The sequence below is a fragment of the Oryx dammah genome, unplaced genomic scaffold (assembly GCF_014754425.2).
Source record: "Oryx dammah isolate SB20612 unplaced genomic scaffold, SCBI_Odam_1.1 HiC_scaffold_3, whole genome shotgun sequence".
In the NCBI taxonomy this organism is placed as follows: domain Eukaryota; kingdom Metazoa; phylum Chordata; class Mammalia; order Artiodactyla; family Bovidae; genus Oryx; species Oryx dammah.
In genome coordinates, this window is record NW_024070187.1 from 82542819 (window position 1) to 82560718 (window position 17900).

Here is a 17900-nt window from a genome sequence, read left to right on the forward strand (position 1 = left end):
TTCCATTTCTTCTAAGGGATTCCTGCCTGAAGTAGTAGATATAATGGTCATCTGAGTTAAATTCACCCATTCCAGTCCATTTTAGTCCGCTGATTTCTAGAATGTCGACGTTCACTCTTGCCATCTCTTATCTGTCCACTTCCAATTTGCCTTGATTTATGGATCTACCATTCCACCAGGCTGCGATGGCGCAGGCCGAAAGGAGCTACCCCACATCTGATGTTAGGGGAGGCGCTGGGATGAGCTACCCAACGTCTGAGGTCGGGGTGGCTGCCGAGTGCCAGGCTGCGACTGCGCAGGAGCAGCCAGGAGGAGCAACCCCACGTCAGAGGTCAGAGGAGGCGGCTGGAAGGAGCTACCCACATCTGAGGTCAGGGGCAGCAGCCGAAAGGAGTTACACTGTGTCCGAGGTCAGGGGCAGCGGCCGAGAGGAGCAACCCCCGTCCAAGGTCAGGGGCAGTGGCCGGGAGGAGCTACCCCCCGCCCAAGGCCAGGGGCAGCAGCCAGGCAGAGCTACCCCACACCCGAGGTCAGGGGTGGTGGCCAAGAGGAGCAACCCCACATCCAAGAGGCAGTGGCTGCGCGGGGACAGGAGGGCTGAGAGGAGCTCGACGTTCAAGGTCAGGAGGGGTGGCGGTGAGGAGATACCCCTCGTCCAAGATAAGGAGCAGTGGCTGTACTCTGCTGGAGCAGCCGTGAAGAGATACTCCACGTCCAAGGTAAGAGAAACCCAAGTAAGATGGTAGGTGTTGCAAGAGGGCATCAGAGGGCAGACACACTGAAACCATAATCACAGAAAACTAGTCAATCTAATTACATGGACCACAGCCTTGTCTAACTCAGTGAAACTAAGCCATGTCATGTGGGGCCACCCAAGATGGGCGGGTCATGGTGGAGAGGTCTGACAGAATGTGGTCCACTGGAGAAGGTAACCACTTCAGTATTCTTGCCTTGAGAACCCTATGAACAGTATGAAAAGGCAAAATGATAGGATACTGAAAGAGGAACTCCCCAGGTTGGTAGGTGCTCAATATGCTACTGGAGATCAGTGGAGAAATAACTCCAGAAAGAATGAAGATAGGGCATGTTCATATAAACACAGCAAAAGTATTCATACAAAACAGAGAAATATTTCTGTCACTGCTGATAATATAATCCAGTGAGCCACAGAAATGCTACAGCAAAGTGGTTTTAGGAACAGGAAAGATATAGTTCCTATTCTTCTGGAGTTTTCAGTACAGACTCTAGAGTACAAGGCAAATTCAGCATTTTCTTATTATGTTTTAAAATGAAAAGTGCTTTGGAGCAGATGTAGGAACATACAGGGTGAGTGATAATAGTCAAGCAAAGTAATATTTAAACTTAATACACAGCTTGGTAGGGAACCCAGAGTATATTTTATTTTCTAAGTAAAAGGAAGAGCATACAAAAAGCCCCACAGCTGAGAAAGTGGTCTATTCTGTTGTTTCTTGTTCATCCTGAAAAAAGCTCATTGTAAACCAGCCCAGGAGACAAATCTAGAGAGGAAAGAAAGGCAAGGGTATGTGCATAAAATCTAAAATAATATAATAGATTAATGTAACTTGGCCAAGGAGAGCAGCAGTAGCAATGGAGGAAAATAATAGATTTGAAAGCTATATATTTTTCGGCTCCAAAATCACTGCAGATGGTGACTGCAGCCATGAAATTAAAAGACGCTCACTCCTTGGAAGAAAAGTTATGACCAACCTAGATAGCATATTCAAAAGCAGAGACATTAGTTTGCTGACTAAGGTCCGTCTAGTCAAGGCTATGGTTTTTCCTGTGGTCATGTTTAGATGTGAGAGTTGGACTGTGAAGAAGGCTGAGCGCCGAAGAATTGATGCTTTTGAACTGTGGTGTTGGAGAAGACTCTTGAGAGTCCCTTGGACTGCAAGGAGATCCAACCAGTGCATTCTAAAGGAGATCAGCCCTGGGATTTCTTTGGAAGGAATGATGCTAAAGCTGAAACTCCAGTACTTTGGCCACCTCATGAGAAGAGTTGACTCATTGGAAAGACTTTGATGCTGGAAGGGATTGGGGGCAGGAGGAGAAGGGGACGACAGAGGATGAGATGGCTGGATGGCATCACGGACTCGATGGATGTGAGTCTGAGTGAACTCCGGGAGTTACTGATGGACAGGGAGGCCTGGTGTGCTGCGATTCATGGGGTCGCAAAGAGTCGGACGCAACTGAGCAACTGAACTGAACTGAATTGAAGGAAGAAGTCAAAAGACTTACTGACTTTATACAGTATGCCAGGTAAAGAAAACAGGAGCTAAAGATGAATCAGATTTCCTTCTTATTATGACTCTGTTTATGAAGATACTGAAAACTGGCAGAGGAAGAAGTTGGAAGGAATTTAGTTCTCAATATGTTGAGTTTGAGAAGCCTGTGGGACAACAAAAGTAGAAAAGTTAATTTGCTCAATCCAAGTCATCAGTTTAGGCAATACAATTATGTCAAGTGCCTTGTGAATCAAAGGAAAATCATTTTCAGAATTAGAATTAACTCCATATTTTTAGTCTTTGAAAATAATATGGTTGGTCGAATAATGACTTCCTAAAGATTCACCTGCTCTAATCACAAAATCTGTGAAAATGTTACATTACATGGCAAGAAAGTTTAGAGACATGATTAAGGTAATAAACCTTAAAATAAGGAGATATCCTGAATTATCCCAGTTGGCTGAATCCAATTACAATGAGAAGGCTGGCATTGCTGGTTTTGAGACTGTAAGCGGACAGCCATAATTGAAGGAATACAGGCGATTTCAGGAAGGCAGAAAAAGCAAGGAAACAGGTCCTCTTCTAGAACAACCAAAAAGGAACAAAAACCTGGTAACACCTGTATTTTGATCCAGTAAAATCCATTTCAGACTCCTTACTCACAGAATGGGAAGATAATGTGTGCTGTTTTAAACCACTAAGTATGTAGTAAGTTGTTATGAGAGCAAAAGAAAATTAATCCAGAATGCTATGTTAATTAAGCAATCTGGATAAATACAAGTTTTATATACACTAAAACTAGTGTACAAAATATAGCAGGTACTCAATACAGGTTTAACATTTATAACTTAAGAGTATTGTGCAAGTACACTTTCTTGAAGAGTATTGTGCAAGTACACTTTCTTGATGCAATGTTTTTTACTAAGATATTATAAATATGCACCTTTCAAATTTTGTGAATTCATATTCTACTAGTTTTTAAAAATATGCGTTCTTGTAATGTTAACTATCACCCTCAGTTTAGTCAGATTCTCCATATAGTGTTTTCTTAAAATGACCAAATACTGATTAGAAACTGAAGGAAACAAAAAAATAAAGAATAATTCCAATAAAAAGCATATGGTACACGTCTAACATTTATAAGAGATCCATTAATACGTCATTTTTCCTTCTACTATAAGCAGAACTTGTCAAATATGCAAAGGCATATATAGGCAAAACTGAAGTCTGCAACTATTATTTCATGTGATATAAAGTCTATGTTATAGACAATATAAAAAGAAAGTTAAAATAACTGGGTGTATGCATGAGCTTAGTCGTGTCCAAGTCTTTGCAACCCCATGGACTGTAGCCCACCAGGCTTCTCTGTCCATGGGATTTCCCAAGTAAGAATACTGGAGTGGTTTGTCATGCCCTCCTCCAGGGGATCTTCCTGGCCCAGGGATAGAACCCTTGTCTCCTGCAATGCCAGGCCGAGTCTTTACCACTGAGCCACCAGTAATAACTATATTAAAGAGGATTAAAAAAAAAAGATTAGCATAAATATTGAGCTTTTAATATAGTCTCTTTCCTCTATACTAGCAATAGAGTACAGAAAATTCAGGCACAAAAACAATTCCACTTAAGCATTAAAAACTTTCACCTTTTCAAAACTTTTTGATGTAACAAAATATGGGCTCTAGGTTGAGACAGATCTTAAGACTAATATTTAACTTCTTTTGAGTGTTATCTCTTATTGGATAGGATTGTCAAAGATTAAGCTATATTTCACACATATAAAGTGTAAATAAATCTGGTAAGTGTTTTCTAGTCCACTAACTATTCTGGAGAAAGTTCTTTCTGTAAAAAATACCTTTTCTCTCTATTATGGAAAAAGTGATACACTTCATCCATTTACGATCAAAACTCTTCAAAAACATGGGCACAAAGGGAACACACCTCAGCATAATAAAGGCCATATATGACACATATGACAAAGCCACAGTAACATCATACTCAATGGTGAAAAGCTAAAAACCAACTCTAAGAGCAACTCTCGCCACTTTTATTCAACACAGTTTTAGAAGTCTTAGCCACAGCAATCAGGGAAGGAAAAGAACAAAAGAAGTCCAAACTGGAAAAGAAGAAATAAAACTGTCACTGTCTGCAGATGACAAGATACTATTAGGTTGGTGCAAAAGTAACTGCAGTTTTTACATTGTTAAAATTTGCTATTTGATATTGGAATATAGTCTTAAATAAACATATTTATGTTATTTATCATTTTAATGCACATTTCTATGTTTTTTTGCTAACGACTTATTACTAGTTGCTGATTACAGTATTTAAATAGACTATGGAAATGATGTTAGACAAAAAGCAAATTCAAGCAATTTTCTTATTCAAGTTCAAAATGAGCTGCAAAGCAGCAGAGACTACTCGCAACATCCTCAACATATCTGGCCGAGGAACTGCTAATGAACATACAGTGTGATGGTGCCTCAAAAAGTTTGGCAAAGGAGATGAGAGTCTTGAAGATGAGGAATGCAGTGGCCAGACATCAGAAGCTGACAATGACCAACTGAGAGCCATCATCAAAGCTGATTCTCTTACAAGTATATGAGAAGTTGCCAAAGAACGCAATGTCGACCACTCTATGATCATTTGACATTTGAAACAAATTGAAAAGGTGCAAAAGCTCAATAAATGGGTGCCTCATAAGCTGACTGAAAATTAAAAAAAAAAAATCATACTTTGAAGCATCACCTTCTCCTATTCTACACAATAATTAACCTTCTCGATCAGATTGTGACATGTGATGAGAAGCAGATTTTCTACAACAACCGGCAACAAACAGCTCAGTGGCTGGACCAAGAAGAAGCTCCAAAGCACTTCCCAAAGTGAAACTTGTACCAAAAAAAGGATCATGGTCCATGTTTGGTAGTCTGCTGCCCGTTTGATCCACTACAGCTTTCTGAAGCCCGACAACATCAATACATCTGAGAAGTAAGCTCAACAAATTGATGAGATGCATGGAAAACTGCAATGCCTACTGCTGGCATTAGTTAACAGAAAGGGTCCAGTGCTTCTCTACAAAAACGCCTGACCTCATGTTGCACAAGTAACAATTTAAAAGTTGAATGTATTAGGCTACAAAGTTTTGCTTCATCTGCCATATTCACCTGATCTCTTGCCAACCAACTATCACTTCTTCAAGCATCTTGACAACTTTTTGCAGGGAAAAAGCTTCCCCAATCAGCAGGAGGCAGAAAATGGTTTCCAAGAGTTCATCAAATCCTGAAGCACTGATTTTTTTTTTTCTTGAAACACAGAATTTTATTTAGAAACTGTTTAAAGTAGAAAAACCCCTGTTAAGAAAGACCAGGTGGAAAATGGTTTCCCAATAAAATGGAATTTTAGGACAATGAAAGTCTAAAAGGCCACGAAAGAGAAAGGGCACCGCTGTTATTTGGAAAATGGCTAGTTACTTGCATTTTATGGCATTGTTATTCACTGAATCTGAGTTTTCCTTCACTACACAACAGTTTTATCATAAAATACCTGCTTGCTACACACATTTCAGGACAAGCTACCACCAAAAACAAATCAATACAAATACATCAGGGGCTAAACAATCTCAGCAGTGGGTGACACAAATTTGTAGAATTCTGCCAAATAAAGGAACTGAGTCAGCTGTGAGTAAAGTAAATGAGGGAGTTAAGGAATAAAATGTTTTAAATATTAATAATTAATTCAGACGTGGTACTATATTTTCTGCAAAATAAATTAACATTTGGCAACATGCTAACATTCTTATCTCCAAAGAGATTAGTGCACTGGCAAAGTATTCTGATAAAAGCAGAGGGCTGTGGACAGCAGATACCAAACACACCCAGTCTTACAGATCCCAAGAGAGCAGTGGCCTTCATTGATCACTCCCTTTGCCAGAGGTCCGGAAAGAACTTGCAGCATGATCAACTACCACTGAACTTTCACTCTAAGCAGCAAATTTTAAGGAGCCAAAGAGGAGTCCCCAGTGGGCAAGGGGAGCAGAGAAGAGAAACATGTTCAATGTAAACTTAAAAGAGAGTAAAACAGTACATAACCCTCATTCAAATCCCAGAGATGCAGGCAAGTCCCCAAAAGTAGATGTTAGGTTTAAAAACTGGACACATCTCATTTCCCCCCAACCCCCATCCAAAAAAAAAAAAAAAAAATCAATACACAGAATTATCAGGGATAACTGGAAAAATCACCAGAGAAATGCTCAAAGAAAATCAAGCTCTTTGAACCTAACGTCTCAGGTCTGAAACACATCCTATATTCATCCAGGCAACAAAGCCTCTTGCCAAAGCATGTACTACACAACAGTTTTATCATAAAATATATCATAATATATTCCTGTAGCTTAAAAATATCATGGATTTTTAAGCTACAGGAATAAAACTTATTACTCACTGGCAAAAAAGTATTGACTGTAATGATTCATATTTTCATTAATAAAGATGTGTTTCAGGTTTGTTGTAATGATTTAAAAGTTCAAAACAGTCCAAAACTGCAATTATGTTTGCACCAACCTAATACACATAGAATGCAGAATGGCACCCCACTCCAGTACTCTTGCCTGGAATGGAAAATCCCATGGACGGAGGAGCCTGGTAGGCTGCAGTCCATGGGGTCGCTAAGAGTCGGGCACAACTGAGCGACTTCACTTTCACTTTTCACTTTCATGCATTGGAGAAGGAAACGGCAACCCACTCCAGTGTTCTTGCCTGGAGAATCTCAGAGACGGGGGAGCCTCGTGGGCTGCCGTCTATGGGGTCGCAGAGTTGGACACAACTGAACCAACTTAGCAGCAGCAATACACATAGAAAATCCTAAAGATGCTACTGAAAAATTATGAGAAGTCTTCAGTGAAAAACAAAATTAGCAGGATACAAAATTAACATACAAATCTGCTACATTTCTATACACTAACAACAAAAGATTAGAAAGAGAAGTTAAGGACAATCCCATTCATCACGGCATCAAGTATAAAATACTGAAACCACTTAAGGAGGCGGAAAACCTGTACTCCAAAACTATAAGATGCTGACAAAAGAAATCAAAGGTGACACAAACAGATGGAAAGATATATCATGCTCTTGAAATGGAAAAATCAGATTTCTCAAAATGACTATCCTACCCAAGCAATCTACAGATTCAATACAATCCCTATTAAATCACCATGGCATTTTTTGCAGAACTATAACAAAAACACTTTAAATTTGCATGGAAACACAGAAGACTGTGACTAGGCAAAACAATCTTGAAAAAGAAAAACAGAGCTGGAGGAATCAGTTACCCTGACTTCAGACTATACTACAAAGCTACAGCAATCAAAACAGTATGGTACTGAAACAAAAACAGACATACAGACCAATGGATCAGGATAGAAATTCTAGAAATAAACCCATGCACCTATGGTCAATTAATGTACAACAAAGGAGACAAGAATATACAGTAAAAAAAAAAAAAAAAAAGGAAGAAGACACTCTCTTGAATAATTAGTGCTGGGAAAACTGGATAGCCACATGTAAAAGAATGAAATTAGAACATTCTCTAACACTACACACAAAAATAAACTTAAAATAGATTACAGATCTAAATGTAAGACCAGATACTATAAAACTGCTAGAGGAAAATATAGGCAGGACCCACTTTCACAAAAATTACAGCAGTATCTTTCTGGATTCACCTCCCAGGATAATGCAAATAAAAACAAAAATAAACAAACATGACCTAATTAAACTTAAATGATTTTGTATAGTAAAAGGGAAGACATATACAAAATGAAAAAGACAACTCACAGAAGGGAAGAAAATATTTGCAAATGAAGTGACTGATAAGAGATTCATTTCCAAAATATACAAATAGCTCATACAGCTCAATATAAGAAACAAACAAAAATACCCCAAAGAAAAATGGGCATAAGATCTAAATAGACATTTCTCCAAGAAGACATACAGATGGCCAATAGGCACACGAGAAGATGTTCAATATTGCTAATTATTTGAAAAATGCAAATCAAAACTACAAGGAAGTATCACCTCATACTGGTCAGAAGGGCCAACATCAAAGGTCTACAAATAATAAATGATGGAGAGGAAGTAAAGGAAAAAGAACCCTCCTACATTGTTGCTGGGAATGTAAACTGGTGCACCCACTTAGAGTACAATATGGTAGTTCCTTAAAAAACTAACAATAGGATAAGCCCTGCAACAAAGAGGGCAGGCAGTGAGACGGAACAACTGCACACAAACCCCACAATGCAGAGAATGGGCAGGGGGAGCCAGAACAAGTCCACACTAGCCCTGCAATGCAGCACAAGTGTGGGGCCCTAAATGGGAAACCTTAAAAAAGAAGGGCTAGCTTTGCGGTTTAGAGCTAAGATGGAGCCTGGCTGAAGAGATGAGGGCGCGGCCTAAGTTGTCTGTCAAAACTCTTGATTGGTTTTCTTGATTTCTGTGCATGTAGACAGCACGTGATCACCATAGACTCCTGTTATAATGATGGCACAAGATGATTTGACCTTTAATGTGATTGGTGCAACTATGGAAAGTCCCTCACAAACCCCTCCCTGCTTACCTTTATAAACCAAGAGCTTACAACAATAAACCGGAACTGCTTAGACGGAACCCCTGTCGCGTCTGATTGTCTCTCGCTCGCTGAGGGGCTGGGTTGGCGGACAGCAGGCTCACCTCTCCTCGGGACCCCTCAGCTTTGCTGAGGGAAGTTCCACTGCCTCTCTCTTTCTGCGGAGCGATCCCCGCACACAAGGGCCCCAGAAGCCGAGAGCAGTGCACACAAACCCCCCAGTGCAGAGGGCAGACCAGGGAGCCAAGATATGGGCACACAAGCCCCGTGAAGCAAAGGGCAAGCCAGGGGAGCCAAAACAGGTGCACATAAGCCCCGCAACACAGAGGGAGGGCCTTGGGAACCGAGACAAGTGCACACAAGCCCTGTGACACAGAGGTTGAGCTCAGGGGGCTGAGGGAAGCCCACACAAGTCTCTGTGACACAGAAGGCACAAGAAAAGATCCACATAAGCCCCTACCTAGCAAGCTTTGGCCAGCAGTGCAGGGCAGGACGGGAGAATGATCCCAGGGATAAGCAGGGGTCTGGTGGCACTGAAGATATCCTGAGAGAGCCTGCAGAAATAGACACGTCTAACACTTCCCTCATAGCTCAGTTGGTAAAGAATCTGCCTGCAGTGCAAGAGACCTGGGTTTTATCCCTGGGTCAGGAAACTCTCCTGGAGAAGGAAATGGCAACCCATTCCAGTATCCTTGCCTGGAAAATCCCATTAACAGAGAAGCCTGGTGGGCTGCAGTCCATGGAGTCGCAAAGAGTCAGGTGTGTAAGCAACTAACACACACACAACACTGCCAAAGCCAGAAGGACTGCCCAAAGGCATACTGAACCCATTGACACTCCAAAACCTACTAATCTACACTGCACTGCCCTTCAGAGACAAGATCTAGTTCCATAAACCAGAACACAGGCACAAGCTCCCCTAACCAGGAAAACATCACAGGACACTAACCCAATCCCATGCACAGGAGTAGATTCCACAACCAAAGAGAACTACGACCTTGAAAACCTTTTTTTTCCTTATAAATCACACTGTTTATTCCCCCTACATATTTCCACCTTCACATTAGCCTTCTGTGGTGCTATGGAACTTTCCTCTTTACTTTTCTAGTCAAAAAAAAATCATTTTAAGATTTTTTTTTCTCTTTTTCACCCTCTTTTTTAATGAGTTTTTCCATTTTGTTTTTTTATATATTCAACTGCTTTCCCTATAGTTCTTTACTGGCTATATCTATTTCTAAATATACATATAAATCTTCTCCACATATGTCTATTGTTCTTTGCTTTTCTATTTTTTCTATCGATCTTTTTTTAAACTTCTTTTCCACCCCCTCCTTTTCTCTTTTGCTTCCCTTCTTCTCTTTGTCTTTTTTCCTTCTCCCTGTTTTCCTTCACTCTTTCTTTTCTCACCAAGTAGGTTAAATAGCTGAGCTCTCTTTGTTATATTCCCCAGCTGGCCCTCCGCTGATACAGTTTTCCAGATTGAGCATTACCTAGTTCTGCTTTTAATTGGTTGATATCACTTTTGACTTTCCTTGTTCACCAAGTCAATCTACTGTACTCTTTTCTTTAGAACACTTTGGTTATAACTGTATGTGTGGAAGTATGTGTATACGTCCCATTATCTCTCTAATTACCTGCTTGATCCGCTTGATCTCCTCCAACTAGAACACAGGCACAGGTCACCCCTAAGAAATCAACACAAAACCCCAACCAACATTTCCCTCCAAGGACACAAAACAAAAGGAAGAAGTAATACAACCCTAAAGCCAGGGGAAAAGGAGACCTCAATAAAGCAAGTTAGAAAAATAAAATGACAAAAAGACAGAGAATACAGCACAAATGAAACAGCAAGGTAGAAACGCAGTAACACCAAATAAAGAAGAAATAAGCAATCTCCTTGAAAGACATTTCAAAATAATGATAGCAAAGATGCTCTGAAGACTTGAAAATAGAATGGAGAAAATACAAGAAACATCTAACACAGTTAATACAATCACCCAAGACATAGAAGAAATAAAGAATAAGCAAACAGATGAATAACACAATTACTGAAATTAAAAATATCTTCCTCTAGAAGGAACCAATAGCAGAATAACTGAGGCAGAGGAACAGATAAGTGAGCTGGAGGATAGAATGGTGCAAATAACTGATGAAGTGCAGAATAAAGGGAAAGGCAGGAAAAGAATTGAGGATATCATCAGAGACCTTCAGGACAATAGTAAATACACCAATTTTTGAGTTATAGGGGTCACAGAAGAAGAAGAAAAAAAAGAAAGCACTGAGAAAACTTTTGAAAAAATTATAGTATGCAGGTTAAGAAGTAACAGTTAAGTAGCATAACTTAAGGTATAGTAAAGTTATGTAAGTAGTAGTATAACTACATAACAGTATAGTATGCAGTTAAGAAGTAAAATGAGACATGGCCCAATGGACTGGCTCCAGGTTGGTAAAGAAGTACATCAAAGCTGTATATTGTCACCCTGCTTAGCTTGTTTAAACAGAAAGCAAAGAGGAACTTAGGAGCCTCTTGATGAAAGTGAAAGAAGAAAGTGAAAAAGCTGACTTAAAACTCAACATTCAAACAAATGAAGATCATGGCATCTGGTCCCATCACTTCATGGAAAATAGATAGGGAAACAATGGAAACAGTGAGACTTTTCTTTTCTTGGGCTCCAAACTCACTGCAGGTGGTAACTGCAGCCACAAAATTAAAAGACACTTGCTCCTTGGAAGAAAAGCTATGACCAACCTAGACAGCATATTAAAAAGCAAAGACATTACTTTGCTGACAAAGGTCCATCTAGTCAAAGCCATGGTTTTTCCAGTGGTCATGTATGGATGTGAGAAAATAAAGAAAGCTGAGCACAAAGAATTGATGCTTTTGAATTGTGGTGCTGGAGAAAACTCTTGAGAGTCCCTTGGACTGTGAGAAGATCCAACCAGTCCATTCTAAAGGAGATCAGTCCTGGGTGTTCATTGGAAGGACTGATGCTGAAGCTGAAGCTCCATTACTTTTGCCACAGGATGTGAAGAAATGTCTCACTAGAAAAGATCCTGATGCTGGGAAAGATTGAAGGCAGGAGGAGAAGGGGAACAGAGGATGAGATGGTTGGATGGCATCCACAACTTGATGGACATGAGTTTGAGCAGGCTCCGGGAGTTGGTAATGGACAGGGAAGCCTGGCAAGCTGCAGCCCCAGGTCAAAGAGTCAGACACGACTGAGCGACTAAACTGAGAGCTGAAAACTTTCCCAATATGGGAAAGGAAACAGTCAATCAGTCCAAGTGTAGAGAGTCCCTTACAGGAGAAACACAATGAGACATATATTAATCAAGCTAACTGAGATTAAGTACAAAGAAAGAATTTTAAAAGCACCAAGGGAAAAGTAACAGGTAACATACAAGAGAAAACCCATACAATTAACAGCAGATCTTTCAACAGAAACTCTACAGGTAATGGCAGTATATATTTAAAGTAATGAAACAGAAAAATCTATAACCAAGATTACTGTATCCCACAAAGATCTCACTCAAAATTGATAGAGAAATCAAAAGCTTCACAGACAAGCAGAAGTTAAGAGAATTCAGTACCACCAAACCAGCCTTGCAACAAATACTAAAGGGACTTGCATAGCCACTAAACATAAGAGAATGGAACGACCTACAAAACAAACCCAAAACAATCAAGAAAATGCCAATAGGAACATATGTATCACTAATTACCTTAAATGTAAATGGATTAAATGTACCACCCAAAAGACAGAGACTGACTGAACGGACATAAAAAAAAAAAGATCCATATATATATATATATGTTGCCTACAGGAGATCATTTCAGACCTAGAGAAACATACAGAATGAAAATAAAAGGATGCAGAAAGATATTCCATGCAAATAGAAACCAAAAGAAAGCCGGAGTGGCAATCCTTATCAGACAAAATAAGACTTTAAAGAATATTATCAGAGACAAAGAAGGACACTACATAATGATCAAGGGATCAATCCAAGAAGAAGATATAACAATTGTAAATATTTATCCACCCAACATAGGAACACCTCAATACATAAGGCAAACACTAACAGGCATAAAAGGAGAAATCAACAGTAACACAATAGTAGGGGACTTTAAAAACCCACTTACACCAACAGACAGATCATCAAAACAGAGAATCAAGAAGGAAACACAAACCTTAAATGAAACATTAGACCAAATGGACCTCACTGAAATCTTCAGGACTTTCCATCCTAATGCAGAATAATACACTTTTCAAGTGCACATGGAACATTCTCCAGGACAGATCACATATTGGGCCACAAATCAAGCCTCAGTAAATTTAAGAAAACTGAAATTGTATCAAGTATCTTCTCTGACCACAAAGGTATGAGACTAGATATCAACTACAGGAAAAACATTGCAAAAAACACGAACTCATGGAGATTAAATGAGACATTAATAAATAATGAAGAGGTTACTGAAAATAAGAAAGGGAATCAAAAGATTACTAGAAACAAATAACAATGAAAACATGACAACCCAAATCCTATGGGATTCAGCAAAAGCAGTTCTAAGAGGGAAGTTTATAGCAATACAATCATACCTCAAAAAACAGCAAAAGCACTGAACAGACAACCTAACTCTACTTCTAAAGCAGCTGGAAAAAGAAAAACAAAAAACCCCCAAAAGTCAACATAAGGAAAGGGATCATAAAGATGTGAGTAGAAATAAATGAAAAAGAAATGAAGGAAACAATAGCAAAGATCAATAAAACTAAGAGCTGGTTCTTTGAGAAGATAAACAAAACTGACAAACCACTAGCTAGACTCACCAAGCAAAAAAGGGAGAAAAATCAAATCAACAAAATTAGAAATGAAAAAGGAGAGGTTACAACAGATAACACAGAAATACAAAGAATCATAAGAGAATATGAGTAACTATATGCTAATAAAATAGACAACCTAGAAGAAATGGACAGATTCTTAGGAAAGATCAATCTCCCAGGACTGAACCAGGAAGAAATAGAAATGATAAACAACACAGTTACAAACACTGAAATTGAAACAGTGATCAAAAATCTCCCCAAAACCAGATGGCTTCACAGGGAAATTCTATCAAACATTTAGAGAATAGCTAATGCTTATTCTTCTAAAACTCTTAGAACATCTCCAAACTCATTCAACAAGATCATAATCACCCTGATACCAAAACCAGGCAAAGACAACATGAAAAAAGAAAATTACAGGCCAATATAATTGATGAAGATAGATGCAAAAATCCTCAACAAAATTCAAGCAAACAGAATTCAACAACACATTAAAAAGCTCATATACTATGATCAAGTTGGGTTTATTCCAGGGATGCAAGGATTCTTCATTATATGCAAATCAATCATTATACACCATATTAACAAACTGAAAGATAAAAACCATATGATCATCTCAATAGATGCAGAAAAAACCTTCAACAAAATTCAGCATCCATTTATGATAAAAACGCTTCAAAAAATGGGCATAGAAGGAACCTACCTAAACATAGTAAAGGCCATATAAGAAAAGCCCACAGCAAACATTATTCTCAATGGTGAAAAACTAAAAGCATTCTCTCTAAGATCAGGAACATAACAAGGGTGTCCACTCCCACCACTATTATTCAACATCATTTTGGAAGTCATAGCCATGGCAATCAGAGAAGAAAAAGAAATAAAAGGAGTACAGACTGGAAATGAAGTAAAACTCTCACTGTTTAGAGATGACATGATACTATACATAGAAAACCCAAAAGAAACTGCTTAAAATCAGAAAATTACTAGAGCTAATCAGTGAATTCAGCAAAGTCATGGGATACAAGGTCAAAGCACAGAAATTACTTGCATTCTTATACACTAACAATGAAAAATCAGAACGAGAAAGTAAGGAATCAATCCCATTTACCATTGCAACAAAAAGAATAAAATAGGAATAAACCTACATAAGGAGACAAAACCTGTATATGGAAAATTATGACACTGATGAATAAATCAAAGACATCATAACAGATGAAGAGATATTCCATGCTCCTGCACAGGAAGAATCAATATTGTGAAAATGACTATACTACTAAATGCAATCTACAGATGCAATGCGATCCCCGTCAAATTACCAATGGCATTTTTCACAGAACTAGAACAAAAAAATTCACAATTCATATGAAAACAAAGACCCCAAAGAGCCAAAGCAGTCTTGAGAAAAAAGAATGGAGCTGGAGGAGGCAACCTTCCTGACTTCAGATTACACGACAAAGCTATAGTCATCAAGACAGTATGGTAGTTGCACAAAAACAGAAATATAGACAAATGGAACAAGATAGAGAAACCATAGATTAACCCATGCACCTATGGGTACCTTCTTTTTGACAAAGGAGACAAGAATATACTATGGGGCAAAGATAGCCTCTTGAATAAGTGGTGCTGGGACAACTGGACAGCTACATGCAAACGAATGAAAAATTAGAAAACTACCTGATGCCACACACAAAGACAAACTCAAAATGGCTTAAAGACCTAAATGTAAGACCAGAAACTGTAAAACTCTTAGAAGAAAACAGGTAAAACACTCGATGACATAAATCAAAGCAAGATCTTCTATGACCCATTGCCTAGTGCAGTGCAGTGCAAGTCGCTCAGTTGTGTCCAACTCTTTGCAACCCCATGGCCTATACAGTCCATGGAATTCTCCAGACAAAAATACTGGAGTGTGTAGCCTTTCCCTTCTCCAGGGAAGCTTCCCAACCCAGGGCTCAAACCCAGGTCTCCCACATTGCAGGTGGATTCTATACCAGCTGAGCCACAAGGGAAGCTCCACCTCCTAGAGTAATGGAAATAAAAACAAAAATAAACAAGTAGGACCTAATTAAACTTTAAAGCTTTTGCATAGCAAAGGAAACTATAAGCAAAGTGAAAAGCAACCCTCAGAATAGGAGAAAATAATAGCAAAGGGAAAAACTCACAAAGAATTAATTTCCAAAATATACAAGCAGCTCATATAATTCAATACCAGAAAAACAAACGACCCAATCAAAAAATGGAAAGGGACTTGAAGAGACATTTCTCCAAAGACGACATACAGATAGATGGCCAACAAGCACATGAAAAGATGTTCAACATCACTCATTATTAGACATGCAAATCAAAACTACAATGAGATACCACTTCAGACCAGTGGCCATCATCAAAAAGTCTACAAACAATAAATGCTGGAGAGGGTGCAGAGAAAAGGGAACACTCTTGCATTGCTGGTAGGAATGTAAACTGATACAGCCACTACGGAAGATGGTATGGAGATTCCTTAAAAAGCCAGGAATAAAACTACCATATGACCCAGCAATCCCACTCCTAGGCATACAACCTGAGGAAAGAAAAACTGAAAAAGACACATGCAACCCAATGTTCACTGCAGCACCATTTACAGTAGCTAGAACATGGAAGCAACCTAGACGTCCATCGACAGATGAATGGATAAAGTTGTGGTACGTATACAATGGAATACTACTCGGCCATAAAGGGAACACATTTGAGTCAGTTCTAATGAGGGAGATGAACCTAGAGCCCGTTATACAGAGAGCAGTTAAGTCAGGAATAGAAATATAAATATCATATACTGACACATACATTTGCAATCTAAAAAGATGGAACTGATGAATTTATTTTCAGGGCAGCAATGGAGAAACAGACACAGAGAACAGACCTATGGACATGGAGGGACAGGAGGAGGGAGAAGGGGAGATGTATGGAGAGAGTAACATGGAAATTTAAAATACCATATGTAAAATAGACAGCCAATGGGAATTTGCTGTATGACTCAGGGAACTCAAACAGGGGCTCTGTGACAGGCTGGGATGTGAAAGGTGGGATGCGGAGGTAGACAGGAGGGAGGTTCACGAGGAAGGGTACATGGGTGTACCTATGGCTGATTCTTGTTGATATATGACAAAAAAACACAAAATTCTGTAAAGTAACTTTCCTTCAATTAAAAAATTAAAAAAAAAAAAAACAACTAAAAATAGCATTACCATATGATCTGTAAACCCACTCCTGGGCATGGATCTGGAGAAAACCATAATTCAAAAAGATACATGCACCTCAATGTTCATTGCAGCACTACTTACTGTAGCCAAGACGTGGAAGTAAATGAAATGTCCACCCACAGATGAATAGATAAAGAAGGTGTGGTAATTATATACATACATACATACACAATACACACATACACACACACACACACACACACACACACACACACACACACTGGAATAATACTCAGCCATAAAAAAGAATGAAATTAGGTCATTTGCAGCAACAGGGATGGATTTAGAGATTAGCATACTTAGTGATGTAAGCCACACAGAGAAAAACAAGTATCATATGATATCCCTTATTGTGGAACCTACAGAAAAAATAAAAGATACGAACAGGGGATGGAGGTAAATTAGGAATTGAGATTAACATATACACACTACTATAAATGAAACAGACAACCAATAAAGACCTTCTATACTGCACAAGGAACTATACAGAGTACTTTGTAATAACCTGTAAGAGAAAAGAATTTGAAGAAGAATGTGTGTGTGTGTGTCTATGTGTAACTCATTCAGTTTGCCATACACCTAAAACTAACACAACATTGTAAGTCAACTATACTTCAGTTTTAAAAAGTGATACAAAAAAGCACAAGTCAATCTTTTCTTCATGATACTGTCACTATTATAAACCTCAATTACTATACAGAGAGATGACATAAAGAGAGTGGTTATATTTCAGGTTTCACTGGGACAATCCGAGTTAATGCTTACTGTCATGACATCCTCTCCCATTTTTATGTGTCCCAGTTTATATAATAAATGATATACTGTCCTAAAATAAAAATTAGTTAGCTGATTATTCTCTGTGCTTCCAATATCATCCTGTGGATGTATGTATATTTATCTGTTGGTCTACAGACATTACCAGATGGATCTTTTTTAATGATGAAAATTATTTATTAGCAATCTTTGTAAGTTCAGAGCCT

At 38.8% G+C, this 17900-nt stretch overlaps 1 protein-coding gene across 3 annotated transcripts in view; it reads right to left on the reverse strand.

The window, feature by feature from the left end:
- CENPC (centromere protein C) overlaps nucleotides 1-17900 on the reverse strand; it is a 92069-nt gene that overhangs the window by 47167 nt on the left and 27002 nt on the right. The gene's annotated exons all lie outside the window — the stretch shown is intronic.